At 49.2% G+C, this 20,705-nt stretch overlaps 1 protein-coding gene across 1 annotated transcript in view; it reads left to right on the top strand.

The window, feature by feature from the left end:
- Window positions 1-1,595: 1,595 nt before the first annotated feature.
- The window catches only part of LOC147096269 (butyrophilin subfamily 3 member A3-like), a 57,978-nt gene continuing 38,868 nt past the window's right edge, over window positions 1,596-20,705 (top strand). The window contains exon 1 of the mRNA XM_085975126.1: window positions 1,596-1,759. The gene's annotated coding sequence lies outside the window, so the exon portion shown is untranslated. The remainder of the gene's footprint in view (window positions 1,760-20,705) is intronic.

The following is a 20,705-nucleotide window of genomic DNA, read 5'->3' as shown; positions in this document are numbered from 1 at the left end:
GACTGGGACGCAGAACAAAAAGGCAAGTCCAAACTGTACGCAGATGAACAGCGGAGAACACAATACTCAGAGGTGGAAGCTGGCGACACGGTGTTGGTACGGCAGGACAAAGTGGACAAGTTCACCACTCCTTTTAATGCCACACCCCACAAAGTTTTGAGTAAAACAGGGAGTCAAGTAGTAGTAGAATCTCCAGACGGAGCACGCTACTCGAGAAACACTATGTTTGTGAAGAAATACAGAACCAATGGACCAAAGGAGACACTCCATGAGCAGGAGGAAACACAAGGGACTGAGGACAGTATAGTAGACCCTGACACACATACCACTGTGACACAGGCAATACCCACTGACACCAACATGTCAGACATACCCAATACAGCCAGACCTCAAAGGGTTAAAAGAAAACCCCAAAGACTGTCTGATTATGTCACAACATAAACTGTGCGAGAACTGCATGGGTGATGTTAAATGTTTAAACCTGGGAATTATTTAAAATAACAACAGAAAATGCTGGAAATACTCAGCAGGCCAGGCAGCATCCGTGGAGAGAGAAACAGAGTTAACGTTTCAGGTCTGGGACCCTTCATCAGAATTATTTAGTTGTGTGGTAAGACACAAGTTTGTAAAAAGTTTATAAACCAAATAAGTTATGCAGTGTTATTGTAAGCAACTGTTTGTAAACTGCAAATTTGCTTCCAAGGAAAAGGGGGATGTCGTGTATTGATTGCGAGTTTGACACCAGTCAATACGGTAATGTAATGTGCGAGTTTAACACCAGTAAATACGGTAATGTAATGTGCATTGCATTATGGGAATTACCCAGGAAAAACGTCAGTCAGCCATTTTTACACAATAAAGAGAAGATCGTAGTTGTAAGCCTGTCTGCCTGATTCTATGCTTTAATGCGTTCATACAACAAATGGGTCTCCAGGAATTTACACAGATGAGGGTCGGCGCTCCCAGTGGAGGGTTTGTGCAGATCCGGCAGACTCTGGTTGACATTCTTCTCCATCTGCAGGGCTCCCTGCATCGCTGAGCGGATCCTCTTGCTCTCCCGACCGAACAAGTGTACTGTAAAGAAGCTTAAAAAACCCTAGATTAATTTTTAAAACTTATCAAATTAAATTAAAATCACTCCGGCCGGGGTGACGATGCACTCCAGTCCCCGCGGCGCCCACCGGTCTCGGAAGGCCTCAAGCGTGCCGGCGGACACCGCGTGCTCCATCTCCAGGGCCACCCGGGCACGAACATAGCCGCGGAAGAGAGGCAGGCAATTGGGCCGAACAACCCCCTCGACCGCCCGCTGCCTAGACCGCTGCAATGCTCTTGCAGAGAGCAGGCACGGGCTCGACGGACCGAATGGCCTCATTCTGTGCTGTAACCATTCTATGATTCTAACATACAGCCGGGGAATTGAATGCAATAAACACAGAAAAGTTCATCAATTTCCCAATGTTATTTTTGGGAGGGGGAGGAAACAAAAAATAAGCAGAGTTGGGAGAGGTGAGGGATTGAAATGATTTACTGCCTGGGACTCTGCCCCCAATATAAAGTCGAATATAAAATCTCCGGGAGGCCGGGGAATCTCCGCCCCTTTTTGATACCCGACGGCAATAGGTTTAAAAGTGAAACTAGATAAAGGCTCAGGTCGCACCGTCATGTTGGCCTGTCCTGCTTCGGATCCATTGAAAAGAGAATAAAGGTGTTTAAAAAGCAGCAGCGAGAGAGGGAGCGAAGGTGTTTGATGTCCCGGCAGGTGAGTGTTGCCTGAATGTAGCGAATACAAGTCGCTACATCGGGACCATTGTGTCGGTTTCCGGGTTCGGCGTGGCCCAGGGCGAGGTCTCTCTCTCTCTCTCTCTCTCTGGTCGGGTACAAGGTGCAGGATCTGGGCGGTGGCGCCTCCACTTTAATGGGTGTGTGTGAGATGGCGAAAAAAGAGAGATCAAAACCTCTGGGGCTCAGGACCATCTCTGAACCAGCTGCCCCCCCCCACACACCCACCCCCTGAAACTGACACACTGAGTCTATAATCAAAACACAAGGCAATTCAAGTTCCCCAATCACTGAACCAGCTCAATTCCGGTTGATTTTTGCTGAGTTCAATCAGAAGGTCACATTCACCAAATCCACTGGTCCCAGCCTCAAGGCGAACACCATGAAAGGAAGGACCTGCATTTCTATAGCGCCTTTCCCATCCTCAGCGCTTTACGGCCAATGAAATACTTTTTTATGTGAAGTCATTGTTGGAAAGTAGCCAAAACTGCGCACAGCAAGCTCCCACCAACAGCAGTGTGAGCATGACCAGTTAATGTGTGTTTTTTGTGATGTTGCTTGAGGGATGAATGTTGCCCCAGGAGTCCGGGTACAACTCGGGCTCTGTCACCGCCGGCCCCCCCCCCCCCCCCAACACTCTGATGGGCCTCCGCGCCCAGTGTTATAGAGGCAGTCTTGGTGGGTGCAGAGGGCGAGTTGCAAGCAGGAGAGGTCAGTGAAGCTTCCCCCAATCTGGTGGGACTCCCTAACTCCTGTCCCGTCACCCCAGTGCTCGCTGACCTACACTGGCTCCCGGTCCGGCAATACCTCGATTTTTAAAATTATCATCCTTGTTTCCCAATCCCTCCATGGCTTCTCCCCTCCCTGTCTCTGATACCTCCTCCAGCCCGACAACCCTCCCAGCTCTCTGCGCTCCTCCAATTCCGGCCTTTTATGCATCCCCGATTTTAATCGCTCCACCATTGGCGGCCGTGCCCTCAGCTGCCTGAGCCCCAAGCTCTGGAATTCCCTCCCTACATCTCTCCACCTCGCTACCTCGCTCTCCTCCTTTAAGTCACTCCTTAAAACCTACTTCTTTGACCAGCTTTTGGTCACCCGTCCTAATATTGCCTTATGTCTGATAACACTCCGGTGCGGCACCTTGGGACGTTTTACTAAGTTAAAGGCGCTCTATATAAGAAAGTTGTTGTCGGGAGAATTGGCCTCCCTCATGCAAATGAGTGCGTTTTGGGAGACGTAGGCCAAGGTGGGAGGATTTCTGGGATAGTCTCTGGGAGTGTGTCAATATTTACAGAGGGGTCTCTGGGAGTGTGTCAGTATTTACAGGGGGTCTCTGGGAGTGTGTCAGTATTTACAGGGGTGTCTCTGGGAGTGTGTCAATATTTACAGAGGGGTCTCCGGGAGTGTGTCAGTATTTACAGGGGGTCCCTGGGAGTGTGTCAGTATTTACAGGGGGTCTCTGGGAGTGTGTCAATATTTACAGAGGGGTCTCCGGGAGTGTGTCAGTATTTACAGGGGGTCTCTGGGAGTGTGTCAGTATTTACAGGGGGTCTCTGGGAGTGTGTCAGTATTTACAGGGGGTCTCTGGGAGTGTGTCAGTATTTACAGGGGGTCTCTGGGAGTGTGTCAGTATTTACAGAGGGTCTCTGGGAGTGTGTCAGTATTTACAGGGGGGTCTCTGGGAGTGTGTCAGTATTTACTGGGGGTCTCTGGGAGTGTCTCAGTATTTACAGGGGGGTCTCTGGGAGTGTGTCAGTATTTACAGAGGGGTCTCTGGGAGTGTGTCAGTATTTACAGGGGGCCTCTGGGAGTGTGTCAGTATTTACAGGGGTGTCTCTGGGAGTGTGTCAGTATTTACAGAGGGGTCTCCGGGAGTGTGTCAGTATTTACAGGGGGTCTCCGGGAGTGTGTCAGTATTTACAGGGGGGTCTCTGGGAGTGTGTCAGTATTTACAGGGGGTCTCTGGGAGTGTGTCAGTATTTACAGGGGGGTCTCTGGGAGTGTGTCAGTATTTACAGGGTGTCTCTGGGAGTGTGTCAGTATTTACAGGGGGTCTCTGGGAGTGTGTCAGTATTTACAGGGGGGTCTCTGGGAGTGTGTCAGTATTTACAGGGGGTCTCTGGGAGTGTGTCAGTATTTACAGGGGGGTCTCTGGGAGTGTGTCAGTATTTACAGGGGGTCTCTGGGAGTGTGTCAGTATTTACAGGGGGGTCTCTGGGAGTGTGTCAGTATTTACAGGGGGGTCTCTGGGAGTGTGTCAGTATTTACAGGGGGGTCTCTGGGAGTGTGTCAGTATTTACAGGGGGGTCTCTGGGAGTGTGTCAGTATTTACAGGGCGTCTCTGGGAGTGTGTCAGTATTTACAGGGGTGTCTCTGGGAGTGTGTCAGTATTTACAGGGGGGTCTCTGGGAGTGTGTCAGTATTTACAGAGGGGTCTCTGGGAGTGTGTCAGTATTTACAGGGGGTCTCTGGGAGTGTGTCAGTATTTACAGAGGGGTCTCTGGGAGTGTGTCAATATTTACAGGGGGTCTCTGGGAGTGTGTCAGTATTTACAGGGGGTTTCTGGGAGTGTGTCAGTATTTACAGGGGGTCTCTGGGAGTGTGTCAGTATTTACAGGGGGTCTCTGGGAGTGTGTCAGTATTTACAGGGGGTCTCTGGGAGTGTGTCAGTATTTACAGGGGGTCTCTGGGAGTGTGTCAGTATTTACAGGGGGGGTCTCTGGGAGTGTGTCAGTATTTACAGGGGGTCTCTGGGAGTGTGTCAGTATTTACAGGGGGTCTCTGGGAGTGTGTTAGTATTTACAGGGGGTCTCTGGGAGTGTGTCAGTATTTACAGGGGGGGTCTCTGGGAGTGTGTCAGTATTTACAGGGGGTCTCTGGGAGTGTGTCAGTATTTACAGGGGGTCTCTGGGAGTGTGTTAGTATTTACAGGGGGTCTCTGGGAGTGTGTCAGTATTTACAGGGAGTCTTGGGGAGTGTGTCAGTATTTACAGGGGGTCTCGGTGAGTGTGTCAGTATTTACAGGGGGTCTCTGGGAGTGTGTCAGTATTTACAGGGGGTCTCTGGGAGTGTGTCAGTATTTACAGGGGGTCTCTGGGAGTGTGTCAGTATTTACAGAGGGGTCTCTGGGAGTGTGTCAGTATTTACAGGGGGTTTCTGGGAGTGTGTCAGTATTTACAGGGGTGTCTCTGGGAGTGTGTCAGTATTTACAGCGGGGTCTCTGGGAGTGTGTCAGTATTTACAGGGGGTTTCTGGGAGTGTGTCAGTATTTACAGGGGTGTCTCTGGGAGTGTGTCTGTATTTACAGGGGGTCTCTGGGAGTGTGTCAGTATTTACAGGGGGTCTCTGGGAGTGTGTCAGTATTTACAGGGGGTCTCTGGGAGTGTGTCAGTATTTACAGGGGGTCTCTGGGAGTGTGTTAGTATTTACAGGGGGTCTCTGGGAGTGTGTCAGTATTTACAGGGGTGTCTCTGGGAGTGTGTCAGTATTTACAGGGGGTCTCTGGGAGTGTGTCAGTATTTACAGGGGGTCTCTGGGAGTGTGTCAGTATTTACAGGGGGTCTCTGGGAGTGTGTCAGTATTTACAGAGGGTCTCTGGGAGTGTGTCAGTATTTACAGCGGGGTCTCTGGGAGTGTGTCAGTATTTACAGCGGGGTCTCTGGGAGTGTGTCAGTATTTACAGCGGGGTCACTGGGAGTGTGTCAGTATTTACAGCGGGGTCTCTGGGAGTGTGTCAGTATTTACAGGGTGTCTCTGGGAGTGTGTCAGTATTTACAGGGGGTCTCTGGGAGTGTGTCAGTATTTACAGGGGGTCTCTGGGAGTGTGTCAGTATTTACAGGGTGTCTCTGGGAGTGTGTCAGTATTTACAGGGTGTCTCTGGGAGTGTGTCAGTATTTACAAGGGGTCTCCGGGAGTGTGTCAGTATTTACGGGGGTCTCTGGGAGTGTGTCAGTATTTACAGGGGGTCTCTGGGAGTGTGTCAGTATTTACAGGGAGTCTCTGGGAGTGTGTCAGTATTTACAGGGGGTCCCTGGGAGTGTGTCAGTATTTACAGGGGGGTCTCTGGGAGTGTGTCAGTATTTACAGGGGGTCTCTGGGAGTGTGTCAGTATTTACACGGGAGTCTGAGAGTGTGTCAGTATTTACAGGGGGTCTCTGGGAGTGTGTCAGTATTTACAGGGGGTCTCTGGGAGTGTGTCAGTATTTACAGGGGGTCTCTGGGAGTGTGTCAGTATTTACAGGGGGTCTCTGGGAGTGTGTCAGTATTTACAGGGGGTCTCTGGGAGTGTGTCAGTATTTACAGGGAGTCTCTGGGAGTCTGTCAGTATTTACAGGGGGTCCCTGGGAGTGTGTCAGTATTTACAGGGGGGTCTCTGGGAGTGTGTCAGTATTTACACGGGAGTCTGAGAGTGTGTCAGTATTTACAGGGGGTCTCTGGGAGTGTGTCAGTATTTACAGGGGGTCTCCGGGAGTGTGTCAGTATTTACAGGGAGTCTCTGGGAGTATGTCAGTATTTACAGGGGGTCTCCGGGAGTGTGTCAGTATTTACAGGGGGTCTCTGGGAGTGTGTCAGTGTTTACAGGGGGTCTCTGGGAGTGTGTCAGTATTTACAGGGGGTCTCTGGGAGTGTGTCAGTATTTACACGGGAGTCTGAGAGTGTCAGTATTTAGAAACATAGAAGATAGGAACAGGAGTAGGCCATTCGGCCCCTCGAGCCTGCTCCGCCATTCAATGCGATCATGGCTGATCATCCAAATTCAGTACCCTGTCCCTGCTTTCTCCCCATACCCCTTGATCCCTTTAGCCTTAAGAAATATATCTAACTCCTTCTTGAATATATTTAATGAATTGGCCTCTACTGCCTTCTGTGGTAGAGAATTCCACAGGTTCACCACTCTCTGGGTGAAGAAATTCCTCCTCATCTCTGTCCTAAATGGCTTACCCCTTATCTTTAGACTGTGACCCCTGGTTCTGGACTCCCCGACCATCAGGAACATCCTTCCTGCATCTAGTCTGTCAAGTCCTGTTAGAATTTTATAAGTTTCAATGAGATCCCCTCTCATTCTTCCAAACTCCAGTGAGTATAAGCCCAATCGACCCAATCTCTCTTCATACGTCATTCCTGCCATCCCAGGTATCAGTCTGGTGAATCTTCACTGCACTCCCTCCATGGCAAGAACATCCTTCCTCAGATAAGGCGACCAAAACTGCACACAATACTCAAGGTGTGATCTCACCAAGGCTCTGTACAACTGCAGCAAGACATCCTTGTTCCTGTACTCGAATCCTCTTGCTACGAAGGCTAACATACCATTTGCCTTCTTAACCGCCTGCTGCACCTGCATGCTTACCTTCAGCGACTGGTGCGCAAGGACATCCAGGTCTCGTTTCACTTCCCTTTCTCCCAATCTATTGCCGTTCAGATAATAATCTACCTTCCTGTTTTTGACACCAAAGTGGATAACCTTGCATTTATCCACATTATACTGCATCTGCCCAATCACCCAACCTGTCCAAATCATACTGGAGTTTCTCAGCATCCTCCTCACAGCACACGCGCCCACCCAGCGTTGTGTCGTCTGCAAATTTGGAGATATTACATCTAGTTCCCTCGTCTAGATCATTAATATATATTGTAAACAGCTGGGGTCCTAGCACCGAGCCCTGCGGTACCCCACTAGTCACTGCCTGCCACTCGGAAAAAGAGCTGTTTACTCCAACTCTTTGCTTCCTGTCTGCCAGCCAGTTCTCTATCCAAGTCAGTACCTTGCCCCCTATCCCATGTGCTTTAACTTTACACGCTAATCTCTTATGCGGGACCTTATCGAAAGCCTTCTGAAAGTCCAAATACACCACAACCACTGGTTCTCCCTTATCTATTCTACCAGTTACATCCTCAAAAAATTCCAGTAGATTAGTCAAGCACGATTTGCCTTTTGTAAATCCATGTTGACTTTGTCCGATCCTGTCACTGTTTTCCAAGTGCTCTGCTATTACATCTTTTATAATGGACTTTAGCATTTTCCCCACTACCGATGTCAGGCTTACCAGTCTATAATTCCCTGTTTTCTCTCTACCACCTTTTTTGAATAGTGGGGTAACATTAGCTACCCTCCAATCCATGGGAACTGTTCCCGAATCTATAGAATTTTGGAAGATGACCAGCAATGCATCTACTATTTCTAGGGCCACTTCCTTAAGTACGCTAGGATGTAGATTATCAGCCCCTGGGTATTTATCGGCCTTCAATCCCGTCAATTTCCTTAACACCATTTCCCTACACATACTGATTTCATTCAGTTCCTCCCTCTCATTAGACCCTATGTTCCCCGACTGGACTGGACAGACTAGATGCAGGGAGGATGTTCCCGATGGTCGGGGAATCCAGAACCAGGGGTCACAGTCTAAGGATAAGGGGTAGGCCTTTTAGGACAGGAATGAGGAGGAATTTCTTCACCCAGAGAGTGGTGAACCTGTGGAATTCTCTACCACAGAAGGCAGTAGAGGCCAATTCATTAAATATATTCAAGAAGGAGTTGGATATATTTCTTAAAGCTAAAGGGATCAAGGGGTATGGGGAGAAAGCAGGGACCGGGTACTGAACTTGGATGATCAGCCATGATCGCATTGAATGGCGGAATAGGCCATTCGGCCCTTCGAGCCTGCTCCGCCATTCAATGAGATCATGGCTGATCATCCAAATTCAGTACCCTGTCCCTGCCTTCTCCCCATATCCCTTGATCCCTTTAGCCTTAAGAAATATATCCAACTCTTTCTTGAATATATTTAATGAACTAGCCTCGACCGCCCTCTGTGGCAGAGAATTCCACAGGTTCACCACTCTCTGGGTGAAGAAATTCCTCCTCATTTCAGTCCTAAATGGCTTACCCCTTATCCTTAGACTAATGTTGAAACGGATTCTTTTGGTCCTCAATCTGGTTCAGTACAAACACTGAGTCGAATACTGGTTGAGTTCAACAGTTTTTATTCCGTCATCCCGGGAGACTTACTCTGATACAGCACAGTCCTGACTCCAGAAGAGTCCGACAGGTTAAACCAGAGCAAGCAATCTTTCATACAGTGTGCCACATTATTATACTTGCATTTGAGAAGACATTAACACATCGTACAGTCTGCACCAATCCCGAGCTGTACACGTATACATTTAATTTGATTTCCTGGCCTGGCAGTATGAAACAAAGAAGTCACATTTCACTGAATGGTTTATAGTTAAGTAAATATCCTGGTAATGGTTTCATGATCACCTAATCATTATGGTAATGTGTTTGCAATCATGGTAATGGGTTTTCTGATCGCCTATTGTCTGTATAACCTCTGCACTCCGCCCTACACTGTTTCCGCCAGCAAGGTGTGACATCGTGGGTGCCAGCCATATTAGCAGCCACAGATCAGTTTAGCTTCTTTTATTTTACTTCCTGCTGCCTTCACAGTTTCTTGAGTTAACATGATCATTTCTTATAATATGCAAGTGACTCAGCGATGTCGACATTTCACCACCATTTTATGCTGACAGGATCCTCCATTTTAGATTGACAGGGTCCTTGGCTATGCGAAGCGAGTTGTTACTCTATTTTGCATTCTATATCCTCACTATGACCCCTGGTTCTGGACTCCCCGGCCATCAGAAACATCCTTCCTGCATCTAGTCTGTCCAGGCCTGACAGAATTTTATAGATTTCGATGAGATCCCCTCTCAATCTTCTAAACTCCAGTGAGTATAAGCCCAATTGACACAATCTCTCCTCATACGTCATTCCTGCCATCCCAGGTATCAGCCTGGTGAAACTTCGCTGCACTCCTTCCATGGCAAGAACATCCTTCCTCAGGTAAGGCGACCAAAACTGCACACAATACTCAAGGTGCGGTCTCACCAAGGCCCTGTACAACTGTAGCAAGACATCCTTGTTCCTGTACTCGAACCCTCTTGCTACGAAGGCCAACATACCATTTGCCTTCTTAACCGCCTGCTGCAGCTGCATGCTTACCTTCAGCGACTGGTGCACAATAACACCCAGGTCTCTTTGCACTTCCCCTTCTCCCAATCTATTGCCATTCAGATAATAATCTGCCTTCCTGTTTTTGCCACCAAAGCGGATAACCTCACATTTATCCACATTATAGTGCATTTGCCATGTTTCTGCCCAATCACCCAACCTGTCCAAATCGTACTGGAGTTTCACGACATCCTCCTCACAGCTTACCCTCCCACCCAGCTTTGTGTCGTCTGCAAATTTGGAGATATTACATCCAATTCCCTCGTCCAGATCATTAATATATATTGTGAACAGCTGGGGTCCTAGGACCGATCCTTGCGGTACCCCACTAGTCATTGCCTGCCACTTGGAAAACGACCCGTTTATTCCAACTCTTTGCTTTCTGTCCGCCAACCAGTTCTCTATCCAAGTCAATACCTTGCCCCCAATCCCATGTGCCTTGAATTTGCACGCTAATCTCTTATGTGGGACCTTATCGAAAGCCTTCTGAAAGTCCAAATACACCACATCCACTGGTTCTCCCTTATCTATTTTACCAGTGACTTCCTCAAAAAATTCCAGTAGATTAGTCAAGCATGATTTACCTTTTGTAAATCCATGTTGACTTTGTCCGATCCTGTCACTGCTTTCCAAGTGCTCTGCTATTACATCTTTTATAATGGACTCTAGCATTTTCCCCACTACCGATGTCAGGCTTACCAGGCTGTAATTCCCCGTTTTTTCTCTACCACCTTTTTTGAATAGTGGAGTAACATTAGCTACCCTCCAATCCATGGGTACTGTTCCAGAGTCTATCGAGTTCTGGAAGATGACCAGCAGTGCATCTACTATTTCTCGGCCTTTTGGCTAAGATCAAGCGTAGTCACACCCCAGTAATGGGGTGGTGATGGTCACCCCCAGCTATGGGGCTGCGTAAAAGAAAAAAAAACCTTAATTAAGGGGCGAAAAAAAAAAATCTACTATTTCTAGGGCCACTTCCTTAAGTACCCTGGGATGTAGATTATCAGGCCCTGGGGATTTATCGGCCTTCAGTCCCATCAATTTTCCTAACACCATTTCCCTACAAATACTGATTTCTTTCAGTTCCTACCTTTCATCAGACCCTATGTTCCCCGGCATCTCTGGGAGGTTATTTGTGTCCTCCTTTGTGAAGACAGAACCAAAGTATGAATTTAGTTGGTCTGCCATTTCTTTGTTTCCCATTATAAATTCCCCTGATTCTGACTACAAGAGACCTACGCTTCACTTCACCAATCTTTTTCTCTTCACATATCTATAAAAGTTTTTACAGTCAGTTTTTATGTTTCCTGCAAGCTTACTCTCATACTCTATTTTCCCCCTCTTAATTAATCCCTTTGTCTTCCTTTGTTGAATCCTAACCTGCTCTCAATCCTCAGGTTTGCTGCTTTTTCTGGCCAATTTATATGTCCTCTCCTTGGATCTTATGCTATCCCTAATTTCCCTTGTTAGCCACGGTTGAGTCACCTTTTTTGTTTTATTTTTATGCTAAACAGGGATGAACAAATTCTGTAGTTCATCCATGCGATCTTTAAATGTTTGCCATTGCCTATCCACCGTCAACCCTTTAAGTAACATTCCCCAATCCATCCTACCCAGCTCGTGCCTCATACCATCGTAGTTTTCTTTATTTAAATTCAGGACCCTAGTCTCTGAGTCAAATACTTCACTCTCCATCTTAATGAAGAATTCGATCATATTATGATCGCTCTGCCCCAAGGGTCCTCACAGAACAAGATTGCTGATTAATCTTTTCTCATTACATAAAACCCAGTCTAAGATGGCCTGATCTCTAGTTGGTTCCTTGACATATTGGTCCAGGAAACCATTCTGTATATACTCCAGGAATTCCTCCTCCACAATATTGTTACTAATTTGGTTAGCCCAATCTATATGTAGATTAAAGTCACCCATGATAATTGCTGTGCCCTTATTGCACGCGTCTGTAATTTCCCGTTTAATGCCATCCCCAACCTCGGCATTACTGTTTGGAGGTCTGTATACAACTCCCACTAATGTTTTCTGCCCCTTGGTATTTCTCAGCTCTACCCATACAGATTCCACATCATCAGAGCTAATATGCTTCCTTACTATTATGTTAATCTCCTCTTTAACCAGCAATGCTACCCCACCTCCTTTTCCTTTTTGCCTGTCTTTCCTGAATATTGAATACCCCTGGATGTTGAGTTCCCAGCTTTGGTCACCCTGGAGCCATGTTTCCATAATCCCAATCGTATCATATACGTTTACATCTATTTGCGTAGCTAATTCATCCAACTTATTACGAATGCTCCTCGCATTAAGACACAAAGGGCTAGAAATTCAGTAGGCTTTGTGCCCAGTTTTCGCCCAAAAAGGGATTTTGTGCCACTTGCTGAGCTTGCGCCGATATTCAGCGCTGCGGTAATGGCGGCGTTAGCCAGTAGCGCTGCGCCGCCACCGATGATGTGATCGGTGTGCGCAGTGCCCCGCTACCGCCCCGCTACCGGCCCGACCGCCATATTTAGTTGCGGCCGCCTCTTCCGCAGCGGCCGCAAACAGCGATCTGAAAACGGGGCCGTCCTGCAGCCTTAGTGGGGCGAGTTAAGGCGGAGGTGCAGCCGGCCGCTTTTTCGGCGGCCGCCTGCACGCACCTCCTTCCCCGGCCTCCTCCACCACCCCCCCCCCGCGGCATTGCCGGCTGTTTTCCGGGAGCCCGGCACTTCTCCGTGGTGCCGGGCTCATTTGCTGGCACTAGCGAGCGGCGATCTCACTGTTGCAGGCACCTCCCCCTTAAGAGAGGGAGGAAGGCCTGCAGTACCGCAGCCTGCCGCTCTGCAGCGGGTGGCGCTGCGGCACCTAGCGCGCCGAAATTCCGTTTCAGCGCCCCAAGCGGGGGCGGCCACACCCTTGAATAGCGGCTGGCTTCGACTTGGGGCGCTGAAACTGAATTTCCGGCGGGTGCAAGTGGCTCCGCGCGCAGCGGTAACTTCTGGGCGCAAGCGAGCTGGCGGGCCCAAACTGAATTTCTAGGCCAAAGCCTTCAGGCTTGTTTTTTTAACACTCTTAGACCTTTTAGAACTATTATTTACTGTGGCCATGTTTGATTTAAACCCTTGAATTGTCTGCCTACCACTTTTGCTTTTCTCCTTCCTGTCTTTTGCTTCTCTCCTTGTTTCCCATTACTCTGTCTCCCTGCACAGGTTCCCAACCCCCTGCCATTTTAGTTTAAACCCTCCCCAACAGCACTAGCAAACATCGGACATTGGTCCCGGTCCTGCCACGTGCAAACCGTCCAGTTTGTACTGGTCCCACCTCCCCCAGAACTGGTTCCAATGTCCCGGAAATTTGAATCCCTACCCTTGGCACTATTCCTCTAGCCACGTATTCATCTGAAATATCCTTCTATTTCTACACTGACTAGCACGTGGCACTGGTAGCAATCCTGAGATTACTACCTCTGAGGTCCTATTTTTAAATTTACCTGCTAACTCCCGATATAGAGCTTTTCGGACCTCCGGGGTCTCTCTGGGAGTGTGTCAGTATTTACAGGGGGTCTCTGGGAGTGTGTCAGTATTTACTGGGGTGTCTCTGGGAGTGTGTCAGTATTTACAAGGGGGGTCTCTGGGAGTTTGTCAGTATTTACAGGGGGGGTCTCTGGGAGTGTGTCAGTATTTACAGGGGGTCTCCGGGAGTGTGTCAGTATTTACAGGGGGTCTCTGGGAGTGTGTCAGTATTTACAGGGGGTCCCAGGGAGTGTGTCAGTATTTACAGGGGGTCTCTGGGAGTGTGTCAGTATTTACAGGGCATCGCTGGGAGTGTGTCAGTATTTACAGGGGGTCTCTGGGAGTGTGTCAGTATTTACAGGGGGTCCCCGGGAGTGTTTCAGTATTTACAGGGGGTCTCTGGGAGTGTGTCAGTATTTACAGGGGGGTCTCTGGGAGTGTGTCAGTATTTACAGGGGGTCTCTGGGAGTGTGTCAGTATTTACAGGGGATCTTTGGGAGTGTGTCAGTATTTACAGGGGGTCCCAGGGAGTGTGTCAATATTTACAGGGAGTCTCTGGGAGTGTGTCAGTATTTACAGGGGATCTTTGGGAGTGTGTCAGTATTTACAGGGAATCTCTGGGAGTGTGTCAGTATTTACAGGGGGTCTCTGGGAGTGTGTCAGTATTTACAGGGCGGTCTCTGGGAGTGTGTCAGTATTTACAGGGGGGTCTCTGGGAGTGTGTCAGTATTTACAGGGAGTCTCTGGGAGTGTGTCAGTATTTACAGGGAGTCTTGGGGAGTGTGTCAGTATTTACAGGTGGTCTCTGGGAGTGTGTCAGTATTTACAGGGGGTCTCTGGGAGTGTGTCAGTATTTGCAGGGGGGTCCCCGGGAGTGTGTCAGTATTTACAAGGGGTCTCTGGGAGTGTGTCAGTATTTACAGGTGGCCTCGGGGAGTGTGTCAGTATTTACAGGGAGTCTCTGGGAGTGTGTCAGTATTCACAGGGGGGTCTCTGGAAGTGTGTCAGTATTTACAGGGGTCTCGGTGAATGTGTCAGTATTTACAGGGGGGTCTCTGGGGGTGTGTCAGTATTTACAGGGGGTCTCTGGGAGTGTGTCAGTATTTACAGGGGGGTCTCTGGGAGTGTGTCAGTATTTACAGGGGGTCTCTGGGAGTGTGTCAGTATTTACAAGGGGTCTCGGGGAGTGTGTCAGTATTTACAGGGGGGTCTCTGGGAATGTGTCAGTATTTACAGGGGATTCTCTGGGAGTGTGTCAGTATTTACAGGGGGGTCTCTGGGAGTGTGTCAGTATTTACAGGTTAATCTCTGGGAGTGTGTCAGTATTTACAGGGGGTCTCGTGGAGTGTGTCAGTATTTACAGGGGGTCTCTGGGAGTGTGTCAGTATTTACAGGGGTCTCCTGGAGTGTGTCAGTATTTACAGGGGGTCTCTGGGAGTGTGTCAGTATTTACAGAGGGGTCTCTGGGAGTGTGTCAGTATTTACAAGGGGTCTCTGGGAGTGTGTCAGTATTTACAGGGGGTCTCTGGGAGTTTGTCAGTATTTACAGGGGAGTCTCTGGGAGTGTGTCAGTATTTACAGAGGGTCTCTGGGAGTGTGTCAGTATTTACAGGGGGGTCTCTGGGAGTGTGTCAGTATTTACAGGGGGTCTCTGGGAGTGTGTCAGTATTTACAAGGGGTCTCGGGGAGTGTGTCAGTATTTACAGGGGGGTCTCTGGGAATGTGTCAGTTTTTACAGGGGATTCTCTGGGAGTGTGTCAGTATTTACAGGGGGTCTCTGGGAGTGTGTCAGTATTTACAGGGGGTCTGTGGGAGTGTGTCAGTATTTACAGGGAGTCTTGGGGAGTGTGTCAGTATTTACAGGGGGTCTCTGGGAATGTGTCAGTTTTTACAGGGGATTCTCTGGGAGTGTGTCAGTTTTTACAGGGGATTCTCTGGGAGTGTGTCAGTATTTACAGGGGGTCTCTGGGAGTGTGTCAGTATTTACAGGTGGTCTCTGGGAGTGTGTCAGTATTTACAGGGGGTCTCTGGGAGTGTGTCAGTATTTACAGGGGGTCGTGGGAGTGTGTCAGTATTTACAGGGAGTCTTGGGGAGTGTGTCAGTATTTACAGGTGGTCTCTGGGAGTGTGTCAGTATTTACAGGGGGTCTCTGGGAGTGTGTCAGTATTTGCAGGGGGGTCCCCGGGAGTGTGTCAGTATTTACAAGGGGTCTCTGGGAGTGTGTCAGTATTTGCAGGGGGGTCCCTGGGAGTGTGTCAGTATTTACAGGGGGCCTCGGGGAGTGCGTCAGTATTTACAGGGAGTCTCTGGGAGTGTGTCAGTATTCACAGGGGGGTCTCTGGAAGTGTGTCAGTATTTACAGGGGTCTCGGTGAGTGTGTCAGTATTTACAGGGGGTCTCTGGGAGTGTGTCAGTATTTATAGGGGGTCTCTGGGAGTGTGTCAGTATTTACAGGGGGTCTCTGGGAGTGTGTCAGTATTTACAAGGGGTCTCTGGGAGTTTGTCAGTATTTACAGGCAGTCTCTGGGAGTGTGTCAGTATTTACAGGGTGTCTCTGGGAGTGTGTCAATATTTACAGGGGGTCTCTGGGAGTGTGTCTGTATTTACAGGGGGTCTCTGGGAGTGTGTCAGTGTTTACAGGGGGTCTCTGGGAGTGTGTCAGTATTTACAGGGGGTCTCGGGGAGTGTGTCAATATTTACAGGGAGTCTCTGGGAGTGTGTCAGTATTTACAGGTGGTCTCTGGGAGTGTGTCAGTATTTACAGGCAGTCTCTGGGAGTGTCTCAATATTTACAGGGAGTCTCTGGGAGTGTGTCAATATTTACAGGGAGTCTCTGGGAGTGTGTCAGTATTTACAGGCAGTCTCTGGGAGTGTCTCAATATTTACAGGGAGTCTCTGGGAGTGTGTCAATATTTACAGGGAGTCTCTGGGAGTGTGTCAGTATTTACAGGGGGTCTCTGGGAGTGTGTCAGTATTTACAGGCAGTCTTTGGGAGTGTGTCAGTATTTACAGGGGATCTCTGGGAGTGTGTCAGTATTTACAGGGGGTCGCTGGGAGTGTGTCAATATTTACAGGGAGCCTCTGGGAGTGTGTCAGTATTTACAGGCAGTCTCTGGGAGTGTGTCTGTATTTACAGGGGGGTCTCTGGGAGTGTGTCAGTATTTACAGGGGGTCTCTGGGAGTGTGTCAATATTTACAGGGAGTCTCTGGGAGTGTGTCAATATTTACAGGGGGTCTCGGGGAGTGTGTCAGGATTTACAGGGGGTCTCTGGGAGTGTGTCAGAATTTACAGGGGGTCTCTGGGAGTGTGTTAGTATTTACAGGGCGTCTCTGGGAGTGTGTCAGTATTTACAGGGGGTCTCTGGGAGTGTGTCACTATTTACAGGGGGTCTCTGGGAGTGTGTCAGTATTTACAGGGGGTCTCTGGGAGTGTGTCAGTATTTACAGGGGGTCTCTGGGAGTGTGTCAGAATTTACAGGGGGCCTCGGGGAGTGTGTCAGTATTTACAGGGAGTCTCTGGAATGTGTCAGTATTTACATGGGGTCTCTGGGTGTGTGTCAGTATTCACAGGGGGGTCTCTGGAAGTGTGTCAGTATTTACAAGGGGTCTCGGGGAGTGTGTCAGTATTTACAGGGGGGTCTCTGGGAATGTGTCAGTATTTACAGGGGATTCTCTGGGAGTGTGTCAGTATTTACAGGGGGGTCTCTGGGAGTGTGTCAGTATTTACAGGTTAATCTCTGGGAGTGTGTCAGTATTTACAGGGGGTCTCGTGGAGTGTGTCAGTATTTACAGGGGGTCTCTGGGAGTGTGTCAGTATTTACAGGGGTCTCCTGGAGTGTGTCAGTATTTACAGGGGGTCTCTGGGAGTGTGTCAGTATTTACAGAGGGGTCTCTGGGAGTGTGTCAGTATTTACAAGGGGTCTCTGGGATTGTGTCAGTATTTACAGGGGGTCTCTGGGAGTTTGTCAGTATTTACAGGGGAGTCTCTGGGAGTGTGTCAGTATTTACAGAGGGTCTCTGGGAGTGTGTCAGTATTTACAGGGGGTCTCTGGGAGTTTGTCAGTATTTACAGGGGAGTCTCTGGGAGTGTGTCAGTATTTACAGAGGGTCTCTGGGAGTGTGTCAGTATTTACAGGGGGGTCTCTGGGAGTGTGTCAGTATTTACAGGGGGTCTCTGGGAGTGTGTCAGTATTTACAAGGGGTCTCGGGGAGTGTGTCAGTATTTACAGGGGGGTCTCTGGGAATGTGTCAGTTTTTACAGGGGATTCTCTGGGAGTGTGTCAGTATTTACAGGGGGTCTCTGGGAGTGTGTCAGTATTTACAGGGGGTCTGTGGGAGTGTGTCAGTATTTACAGGGAGTCTTGGGGAGTGTGTCAGTATTTACAGGTGGTCTCTGGGAGTGTGTCAGTATTTACAGGGGGTCTCTGGGAGTGTGTCAGTATTTACAGGGGGTCGTGGGAGTGTGTCAGTATTTACAGGGAGTCTTGGGGAGTGTGTCAGTATTTACAGGTGGTCTCTGGGAGTGTGTCAGTATTTACAGGGGGTCTCTGGGAGCGTGTCAGTATTTGCAGGGGGGTCCCCGGGAGTGTGTCAGTATTTACAAGGGGTCTCTGGGAGTGTGTCAGTATTTACAGGGGGCCTCGGGGAGTGCGTCAGTATTTACAGGGAGTCTCTGGGAGTGTGTCAGTATTCACAGGGGGGTCTCTGGAAGTGTGTCAGTATTTACAGGGGTCTCGGTGAGTGTGTCAGTATTTACAGGGGGTCTCTGGGAGTGTGTCAGTATTTATAGGGGGTCTCTGGGAGTGTGTCAGTATTTACAGGGGGTCTCTGGGAGTGTGTCAGTATTTACAAGGGGTCTCTGGGAGTTTGTCAGTATTTACAGGCCGTCTCTGGGAGTGTGTCAGTATTTACAGGGTGTCTCTGGGAGTGTGCCAGTATTTACAGGGGAGTCTCTGGGAGTGTGTCAATATTTACAGGGGGTCTCTGGGAGTGTGTCTGTATTTACAGGGGGTCTCTGGGAGTGTGTCAGTGTTTACAGGGGGTCTCTGGGAGTGTGTCAGTATTTACAGGGGGTCTCGGGGAGTGTGTCAATATTTACAGGGAGTCTCTGGGAGTGTGTCAGTATTTACAGGTGGTCTCTGGGAGTGTGTCAGTATTTACAGGCAGTCTCTGGGAGTGTCTCAATATTTACAGGGAGTCTCTGGGAGTGTGTCAATATTTACAGGGAGTCTCTGGGAGTGTGTCAGTATTTACAGGCAGTCTCTGGGAGTGTCTCAATATTTACAGGGAGTCTCTGGGAGTGTGTCAATATTTACAGGGAGTCTCTGGGAGTGTGTCAGTATTTACAGGGGGTCTCTGGGAGTGTGTCAGTATTTACAGGCAGTCTTTGGGAGTGTGTCAGTATTTACAGGGGATCTCTGGGAGTGTGTCAATATTTACAGGGGGTCGCTGGGAGTGTGTCAATATTTACAGGGAGCCTCTGGGAGTGTGTCAGTATTTACAGGCAGTCTCTGGGAGTGTGTCTGTATTTACAGGGGGGTCTCTGGGAGTGTGTCAGTATTTACAGGGGGTCTCTGGGAGTGTGTCAATATTTACAGGGAGTCTCTGGGAGTGTGTCAATATTTACAGGGGGTCTCGGGGAGTGTGTCAGGATTTACAGGGGGTCTCTGGGAGTGTGTCAGAATTTACAGGGGGTCTCTGGGAGTGTGTTAGTATTTACAGGGCGTCTCTGGGAGTGTGTCAGTATTTACAGGGGGTCTCTGGGAGTGTGTCACTATTTACAGGGGGTCTCTGGGAGTGTGTCAGTGTTTACAGGGGGTCTCTGGGAGTGTGTCAGTATTTACAGGGGGTCTCTGGGAGTGTGTCAGAATTTACAGGGGGCCTCGGGGAGTGTGTCAGTATTTACAGGGAGTCTCTGGAATGTGTCAGTATTTACATGGGGTCTCTGGGTGTGTGTCAGTATTCACAGGGGGGTCTCTGGAAGTGTGTCAGTATTTACAGGGGGTCTCGGGGAGTGTGTCAGTATTTACAGGGGGGTGTCTGGGAGTGTGTCAGTATTTACAGGGAGTCCCCAGGGAGTGTGTCAGTATTTACAGGGGGGCTCTGGGAGTGTGTCAGTATTTACAGGGGTTCTCTGGGAGTGTGTCAGTATTTACAGGGGATTCTCTGGGAGTGTGTCAGTATTTACAGGGGTGTCTCTGGGAGTGTGTCAGTATTTACAGGGGGGTCTCTGGGAGTGTGTCAGTATTTACAGGTTAGTCTCTGGGAGTGTGTCAGTATTTACAGGGGGTCTCGTGGAGTGTGTCAGCATTTACAGGGGGGTCTCTGGGAGTGTGTCAGTATTTACAGGGGGGTCTCTGGGAGTGTGTCAGTATTTACAGGGGGGTCTCTGGGAGTGTGTCAGTATTTACAGGGCGTCTCTGGGAGTGTGTCAGTATTTACAGGGGGGTCTCTGGGAGTGTGTCAGTATTTACAGGGCGTCTCTGGGAGTGTGTCAGTATTTACAGGGGGGTCTCTGGGAGTGTGTCAGTATTTACAGGGCATCTCCGCGAGTGTGTCAGTATTTACAGGGCGTCTCTGGGAGTGTGTCAGTATTTACAGGGGGGTCTCTGGGAGTGTGTCAGTATTTACAGGGCGTCTCTGGGAGTGTGTCAGTATTTACAGGGGGTCTCTGGGAGTGTGTCAGTATTTACAGGGGGTCCCTGAGAGTGTGTCAGTAATTATAGGGGGTCTCTGGGAGTGTGTCAGAATTTACAAGGGGGTCTCTGGGAGTGTGTCTGTATTTACAGGGGGTCTCTGGGAGTGTATCTGTATTTACAGGGGGTCTCTGGGAGCGTCTCAGTATTTACAGGGAATCTCTGTGAGTGTGTCAGTAATTACAGGGCGTCTCTGGGAGTGTGTCAGTATTTACAGGGGTGTCGCTGGGTGTGTGCCAGTATTTGCACATTCCGTTTAAAAGTGGGTGAGTGAGGAGGGGTCAGTATATAAACCTGGAGCGGATTAATGCACTTCATCAATTGTTTGCTGTGAAACCTGGAGTGGATCTTTACATCACGTACAAAATCAAATCTGCTGTTCGTGTTTGTCTGATTGCCGAGTCAGTTTCTTCAATGATTCCAGGGACCCGGAGACCCGCTCTCACCTGCAAGAACCACTGAGCACAGGTTCGACCAGCTGCCCAAGGGACGACCTTCCAGTCCAGTCGATGTCTCCCCAGTGAGGCCCCTGCAGCCTCGAGAGGGAGCAGTGTCCCTCCCTCACCCCGGGTGATGCCCCACAGCGAGGGCCGTGTGACTGCCGACTCTCCGCCCGCGTTCAGTTTGGTTTGAGATTGTTAATCCGCCGCTGAGTCTATGAAGGGTTAATGAAGAGGGCAGAGGTTACCTGTTAGCGAGTAGGGGGTCAGAG

Source organism: Somniosus microcephalus, unplaced genomic scaffold (genome assembly GCF_052327205.1).
Source record: "Somniosus microcephalus isolate GS21.2 unplaced genomic scaffold, FLI_Smic_1.0 unresolved_chr1, whole genome shotgun sequence".
In the NCBI taxonomy this organism is placed as follows: domain Eukaryota; kingdom Metazoa; phylum Chordata; class Chondrichthyes; order Squaliformes; family Somniosidae; genus Somniosus; species Somniosus microcephalus.
This window is presented reverse-complemented; position numbering and strand designations above follow the sequence as displayed.